Source organism: Capsicum annuum, chromosome 10 (assembly GCF_002878395.1).
Source record: "Capsicum annuum cultivar UCD-10X-F1 chromosome 10, UCD10Xv1.1, whole genome shotgun sequence".
NCBI lineage: Eukaryota > Viridiplantae > Streptophyta > Magnoliopsida > Solanales > Solanaceae > Capsicum > Capsicum annuum.
Window position 1 is genome coordinate 190,818,705 of NC_061120.1, and position 7,423 is coordinate 190,826,127.

A 7,423-nucleotide genomic window follows, 5' to 3' on the forward strand; every position below is an offset into this window, starting at 1 on the left:
CAAGGCTTGCGTAATGTAGTTGCAGTTAAGGCTGAAGTAGCGCTTTTTATTTATGAAGATCTACTGAAGTACCAAAGGCGAACGGGGATCCCAGGCCGGGACGTCTGGCAGAATGCTTGGCCTCCTGCGCTGGAAGTGAGAACCGAAGGGTGAGCTTATGGTGGTTAGCTTCTAGCACTAAATAATAAGCATTAGGCATTCTGAGCTGAAAGGAGTCAAGCAAATGAAGGGAGGCATTACGGGCCGACTACAAGAAAAGCAAAGCTTTGAAGACTCGGTCAAGTCGCTTATAGAATGCCGATGACTATTTTCCACAACATAAGTGAAGGGGAGAGGGAAGCGAGGCTTAGCGAGCTTTATAAGGCCGACCACTACATAAGCCGCTGGCGGAGAAAACTCGAAGAGCTTCCCTTCATTCATTACTAAGCCAAGGTCCCAGGTCTCCGAGTAAGCCCGCACTTTTTTGAAGAATCCTGCACCCATAGGCATACGGCCTAGCAGGCCTTCCCTTTCTGCCGGAGCTTCATGGGCGTTGCTCCGTTGCCCAATCAGATGTTTGGATGTGAGCTATACTCCGCGAGGAGCCAAATGAGCGTATGGCCTTGCCTTGCCATTTGACCTTTTTTCCCGTGTGACTAGGAATGCTCAATGACAACCTCTCAATTGTCACCGCCTGGCCTCTCTTGCTAGCACGGTAGCACCTAGTGTGGTCCGCACCAATCGTGTTTGGGCAACGAAGCTTACACTCATTCACATTGGTTCATCCTGCTATACCCTAGGCCTTTTGCTCTTCTAACGTAAAAGGTGGCCGACCATTCGTCAAGGCCCAGGAATCCGCTGGACATCTCAGCGGCGGGATTTGATACTCGCATCTGATCGAAGTTGCATTTTAGTACTCCCCTAACATAAAAAAAGGGAGCTTTTTCGTTGTGGGTCACTTCGCGTAAGACATTGCTTACGACCAATGGGTCACACGACAGGTGCACGATCTACTTTGCATGTTCCATCCTTCAGCCCTTCGCCTATCGGCTTGGCAGGCAAGCTACCTTGATCAATCTTCGGCTTCGATTCGTTACGCTCAGAAGCTCCAATAAGCCCTAAAGTCTCTTGCCACCTAAAACTCTGCCAAGAGAGCGCTGCTTTACGTTTGATCCTATGTACCCATCGAATGCTATGCGTTCTCCACTTTCGGATCTCGCAAAGAGAGAACGTGTTTTTTCCTCTGACTTTCTCTCTCATTCGCAGAGAGAAAAAAATGGGCTTTTCTCCAGTTACCGCTATCCTTAGGAAACCAAAAGAGCTATTGAAGAAAAGAGATACATTCTCTTCCTTGGCCTTTGGAGAGAAGAGGGCAGAGAAGAAAACGTCCTTCGTGCAAGTTTCTTTACTTCCTGCATCCTTACTAGTATAAAATGGGCTCTTCGACCAAGAAGGCATTCTGGTAGAAAGGACGACCACTACATAAGTGGCCATCCGCCCAGGAGAGAAGCAAACTACCCTTTTTTGATCCCCCTTCTCGGGTAGGGAAGAGAACAAAAATGGACCGCAGATGGTAGTCATGGTTGATTTTGATTCGAGGATCTTACGCGGCAGAGCGAACTCTTCTATTGTGTTGCATTGGCGGACCCCCCCATCCCCGGGGAACCATCGTACTGGAGAGATCCGATAGGAGCGATTAGGTGTACGTTCTATCCTTTCTACAACGCCTATAGACTCAGTCTTTCATTTCAGATCAATTCTTTGCTGCAATCGCTTCGATCCACCCCCTCGATAAAAAACCATAATATGCCCTGAGGAATTCCTACCAGCAGACTTCCCTGTACTCAAAGTGAATTGTCTAAGTGCTCTTCTTTGTCTCATTGTTTATCTCCTAATTATTCGATTCCGTCCCTAAGGCTAGCTCCTACTCCTCCTCCTTCTCCTGATGGATATGATCCTCCTTGGTCCTTTTTACATAACACTCTCGGCCGCCCAAGAGGATTGGCTATCTTTCTCTTTACCTACAAAATTTCTTTCTTTGTTATTGAAGGAGTCTCTTCTTTTTAGGCTGCTCCCGCGATAAGTTCTTTTTGGTATTATAATAATATTGGTTTCCACTCTTCGGTCTGGTAAACCAACTTTAACCAAGCCCAACACTTAATACGGCACTACTTTAACATTCAATCACACAACATTAAAGGTAGCAAGGCTGACGGATTATAACAGCATCAGACCATTGAAAACTTACTTAACCGATCAGGAACTAGACAAACCGCAGGTCGATATAATAGTAGTTCCTTCCAAAGGTAAAGTGAAATCCCAATATTCCTCATAACACTGAAAATCTCATACGAGAGATTCCAACAAAGAACGACTTTTTCATAACTGCTTCTTCTACAACAGAACATGTTGCTGCTTAAAGCAACAAAGAACGGCTAAAGCTCATTGCAAGATCGAAAAGAACACCGGCCCACACAGACAAAAATGACACGACTCTAAATACCGGTAAAAAGGGGATACAAATTAACTACTAACCCATCCGCTATACTATGTAAAACCTAAGCTGATAGAAAAGGGTTATGGCCACCAGGCCAGAAAGACACCAAAATGTGTCTATAGTCTATACTAGTGTCGGTTATAGTGAGGTTTCTTTTTCATTATCCAAAGATGAATAAGGATAGTAGCCAACCTTTTTAAAAACCAGAAGGGAAGAAAGAGCCAATTGAAAAGGCTTTAAAGAAGAGATGAAAGAATTGTTACAAACAAAGCAAAGGGCTGGAAGGACGCCCTCTCATACTTTCTCAACCGATGAAGCGAGCTAGGTTTGAGGGGAATCAGAAAGGGATCAAACACTCTATTAGTGGTTGACTGCAACCTTTCCACTTTGGATTCTCTGTTCCCCTGAAAGAAATATCGATCGTCCTTACTATTTCAGTCCCCACCCTCAAGTGAGAAGGATATTCTGCTGCTATCGACTCTAGTAATATTATTCATTCATATCCCTCAATCAAGCAAGCGAAGGGGGCTAGGCTGTAATACAAAATCATAATAATTGATTCCCCCACAATTCCTTACCTTAAGTGGTGGGGTAAGCCAATAAAGAGGGAAGGTCTAAAATGATATAGCGACCCATCAAAAGAGCTAGACAAATAGGAGAAAACCATACTATTGTGAGAAGGAAAGCTTCATGCTTGGGCTGTGCTCTTGGGGTATTAGTTTACCTTGCTTTAAGAGGTCTCGTAAAAAGCTTTCCATCGATTTTTCCTAGGCTATCGAATCCTTTACCAAAATATGGGCTCGATCAACTCGATTCACTCATTCCCATCTTTACTTTAAAAGAAAAGAGCCTTAAAAAGTAGGAGGGATAGGAGTTTATGATAAGACAACGAGAAGGATAGTGTAATAATCGGCTAAGGAAAGAATCTTTGTTGAAAGCTTTCACCATTTGTCTGTTCGGAATCTTGCCAATATTGCCTCGTAGATCAATTGTCTCTAAGCCTTTCTTGAATTCTCGAAGGATTTCCCCCATCCAATGCTTCCGCTGGTTTTCAGATAGAAACTTCAATTTCTCTTTCTGCTTGTTGGGAGAACTCTTAATGGATTGGTTTCTGGGAGTCGAGGTGGAAGTAGATGGGGACTGGGGAGAATAAAAAACCTCTTTGTTGGAATTGGTCTCTTTCAATGCATGGCCGATGAGGGAGGCTCTAGAAGGAGAAGAAACGGATGGAGACTCCATGGGATATGTGCCTTTTTCACTTCGAGGGTTAGGGGATAGGGTTGGTCGAGAATTTCATTACCTAAGTACACCACTATAGCCACTAAAAGGGTCAGATCTTGTTGAAGAGGAAGTGAAAGGAGAAAGACCTTGCGGAGTAGGTACGGAAGGGGAGGCCTCTTCAGAGGTAGTTAAAACCCTTTATTTCAGAGAGGCAAGATAGGATCTTTCTTTTAGGATAGGACCACATACCCTAATTGAGACTCGGAGGGAAGCTGGATCTACTCTAAAGTAGAGTAGTTGTACTTGTATTTTTCTTAGAGTGGATTGAGGAAGAGAACTCAGATGAGAAAGTAGTCTTGCTGCATCTCCTAAAGGAGAAGGGGATAACCTATCCAACAAATAAGCTGGATCCTCTAGAGTTAGATCGGCTGGAGTAGCTACTTACCTTACTAGTGTCCGAAGAAGTTTGTTGGTATAGATGTCATATGAGATGTCAAATTCTGACTTAAAGACTACTAGTTGAAGTAGAGTCAACTCTAACATTCGACCAGAGAGGTCAGTGTTGGGAAGGAAAAGAATGGAATGTCTGTTCTGGAACAAATAAGAAGGTTGCTTGATTATTCTTTTTAGGAGCAAGCCATAAGGACATCATTAGGAGTTGTAGATAACTACAACCCCAATGGTTTGGGGTATTCCTCCCCTTACCCGTAGGATTTTCTGAGCACAGAATTAGTCTTGCTTAATAGTTATTAAGTGGTTAGATCTTCCTATTGATGTCGAATGGAGCACTATTGGGGGTGATGGAGAAATCCTAATATCCCAATAGAATCTCTGATCAGAGTGGAAAGGGGATTTATTCCTTTCTCGCTCTGATTCCTGGTTGGAACCTAGGTGCCCCTTCCGAAGCCGACATATTTGGCTCGATAGGGAAAGTAGAAGACGAAGAAGGTTGTAAGATATCCTAAGTTTTCTTATCATGGTCTGTTTGAACAGACTCGGTAATTAAGGGGGATCTATCTTTCAGATCCTTTTCAATTACCTCTGCGTCTACAACTGAAGAGATTGCCCTTGCGGGCTGCATTCTTGTTAGGAAGTTGTGACCCTGAAGTGGAAATTAGGTGGTCTGTATACTACCTTGTACTTAAGCAGTATTCAGATCCTACAGAGATTTCTCTGAGATATTTTGTAAGGAATTTTCTGTTTCCACTCTAATTTCACAGACCAGGTCGGGTATTCTTATATTCATTCTTATTGTTAGATGGTTAAACGTATGCTTTAAGGCTGAATATGATGATTTCTTAGTAAGAATATACCTATTTGGTTTGGTCTGGTGAAGTTGACGATTGTCGTGGTGACTAACGACTTTCAGAAGCATTAGCACCCTAATTCCTAATATTGGTAAAGTTTTAGAAGTCCTGGATTAAGGGGTTTGACCTTGTCCAGAAATCTTCGACTAAGCAATTTACCTTTTTTTCACAGAATTCACTTGGTTTGGAATTTTGTGGGGACCTCCCTGGAAATAGAAATCCCCAAAAAAGGTTGTTCTTTCCTCGGGTATGTAGTGGGAGAAGGAGACGTCCATCGTTATTACCACCAATCATATCCTGATTGGTCGATGAGCTATATTAATAACTCATTGTTCATAGGGTGGTTTAGCCATGTGACTGAAGAAAATAGTAGGAAACCTTGTTTCTTTCCCACAGTTGGGTTATTGAGGTTCTCTCAATCTTAGACTGATTGAACTTCTGACCAAGAATATCCATCGTCAATCTGAGAGAAGGAGGAAATTTCTTTGATCTATTCGGTGCTGGACTGTTGGCTAATGAGATCCCATATTTGCCTAAAAGGGCTTGTATGATATCAAATTGTCCGACAATTCTTTGGTTCTCGATACTTCTTTGTTGGAGGTATGAGATATCCTTCTTTGGTCAGCTGATTTGGTTACTACAGATCTTGGTTATTCTTTCCGTTGTCCTACTACTACATAGTATAGTTGGACTACCAGTTTGAATCTCGCAGAGTGACTTTCCCTTTATGATCATACCTTGCTTGGTGATCACCAATAAGCAAGTGGCTCTTTCTGTACAGAAAAGTTACTGGATAGACTCAGCGTTTGGACTTCTGATTCAAAGTCACACATCAGAATAAGAATGTTGGGTTTGCCAAAGGGATGTTGGGGTAAAATCACTTCATATCACTGAGGCGAAACTGTCCTATAGGACAACCTCTAATCTGTGTCCTTTAACTGATGAATACCTGATCGTAATAGGTATTTAGGAGTTAGTAGGGCTAGGATTAAAGTCTTGTTCTTATCTTTTCTCCAACCATTTGGTAGGATTGAGGATGACTGTTAGTAAGCTTAACCGGTCACGTCCACTACCTTCATATATTTGATTGGAAGGAAAAAAACCTCAATCTGTGTTTGAAGGGAAAAATAGTAGATTTCTCTGAAGGATAAAACTCAAGGAGATACATCTCTTTCTGTAGAGATGGTGTTTAATAGGGATGGGCATCATTGGTCCCACTGTAACCCGTAATAGGTGATTCATTCCATATGATGTTTAGTACTATACGGTTATGTGCTCAATCAAAGGTATGTATTATCATTTGATGGATGTGTCGTATATAGCACACTTGAAGGGTCCAATAAAGATCTTGGTTTGATCAAGTTTGGGACTGATCGAGACGTGTTATAATGTGGAATTAGTGTGGGATTGACGATTACACCAAGGTACTCAGAAATATCTCACTGTCATCCTCTTTGATAATGCATATTTGAAGGTTATTCAAGAGGCATCAGTAGACTTACCATCTTCCAGTGAAAAGACGTAGTCTATAAAGGATCAAGCCATAAGGACTCTGTAGATCGCAAGAATGAAAGTTCTAATGCTTGCACGGGCTCATCTGCTTCCAATAATCCAACAAAGTGAGTTTCACAGAAGGAAGGCTGGTTTATCAATGCTTAAACTGATTGATCTAAGTGAGCTACGAGGTTAGTCTTCTAAGATCAACTTGCTTCAAAGTGCCCAAACATTATTTGTTAATTGAAGGAATGATCCTATCAGTGATTATGTACTAGGCTTATCTAATTAATTGAGTCTTCCAAGAAAGGTTTCTAATGAATCTGCCAATTGAGGTTCTAGATTCGTTCAAAAGGCAGAAAGGAATAGGCTAAGGGTCGTACCTTAATGATCCCTAACCATATTGATGTTCCTGAGTTCTAGTCTTTCTGGTAGCCAATGATATAAGGGAGCTAGCAGTGCAAAGATACTAAAAAGTAGTACTCGCACATAAAAAGTGGTTGGACGGTGTCTTTCTCTATTTTGTTCCTTCCTCAGCATGCTTGGGAGTTTCCTAATGTAAGCTCCCTAGGTACGGTTTCAGAGTTTATGTAAATGCCCTATCTTCAAAGGAAGCTGCTAACTTAAGGTATCCCCTGATCCGAGGGTGAGCTAGAATTTCGTATGGTGAAGAGGAAAGGAAGAAGTCATTGTAAAGAAAGACGATATTTACCATTTCCTCTGCCTGCCTAAAGGCTTATTGGTAGCTCTTAGGTTCTCTGTCAGTAGAGCGATTGGCAAAACCTAGGTATGTTTTCGGAGAATAATAAGAAGAGATGGTTGTATCTTTTAGAGACTATCCTCTGCAGCTGTAGCTACGTAGAAGCCAGCTGCTTAAAGACAAGCCCCCTAACCATTCCGCTATTCCTGCCCTAAAGCAAGGGAA

At 42.2% G+C, this 7,423-nt stretch overlaps 1 pseudogene; it reads right to left on the minus strand.

The window, feature by feature from the left end:
* Nucleotides 1–260: 260 nt before the first annotated feature.
* On the minus strand, nt 261–1,860 carry LOC107852907 (annotated as a pseudogene).
* Nucleotides 1,861–7,423: the final 5,563 nt, after the last annotated feature.